A 664-nucleotide genomic window follows, 5' to 3' on the forward strand; every position below is an offset into this window, starting at 1 on the left:
CTGAGCACACCTGTCAGACATCATGTGACTACAGCTGCACTGTGCAGGTGTGTCTACGAAGACTGACCTGCTTAGATATTGATCTTAACGACAGAGATTTATAATCAATCATCACAACTTATTGACAAGAAATTCTTCTGATAACTATAGATGATGTGTGTGTGTGTGTGTGTGTGTGTGTGTGTGTGTGTGTATAAACCTCCACTGCAGCTGAGAGTTGAATGATGAATGTGTTTTTATTTTTCAGAACGTTGAGATAACACCCAGAATCAGAACCAGAACCAGAGTCAGAACCAGAATTAGAACCAGTCAGAACCAGAACCAGAAGTGTTTAGTTCAGAGTGCCTGGGAAAGTGGAGCGCTCTGTGTAAAGATGGCCGACAGTGATGTTGTTCCTCTGAGCAGAGGCGGTGAAATCAGCTGATCGGATCAACACTTTGATCTGCTGCGACAAAGTGCAGATGAAACACAACAAATACTTTGATGTGACGCTGATGATGATGATGATGATGGTGTTGATGATGATGTTCTTCATCCTGCACCTTTATTCTCCATGTTTCTTCATCCTCGTTTCACTGAAAACATTTAGAGACAACATGAAGGAATAGATCATGTGTTCACATGTAGTTTCATACGTTCATCTTAAATACACATTATTATTATA

The sequence above is a fragment of the Seriola lalandi genome, unplaced genomic scaffold (genome assembly GCF_002814215.2).
Source record: "Seriola lalandi dorsalis isolate HSWRI2012SDOR001 ecotype SW California unplaced genomic scaffold, Sedor1 jcf7180002054970, whole genome shotgun sequence".
Lineage (NCBI taxonomy): Eukaryota > Metazoa > Chordata > Actinopteri > Carangiformes > Carangidae > Seriola > Seriola lalandi.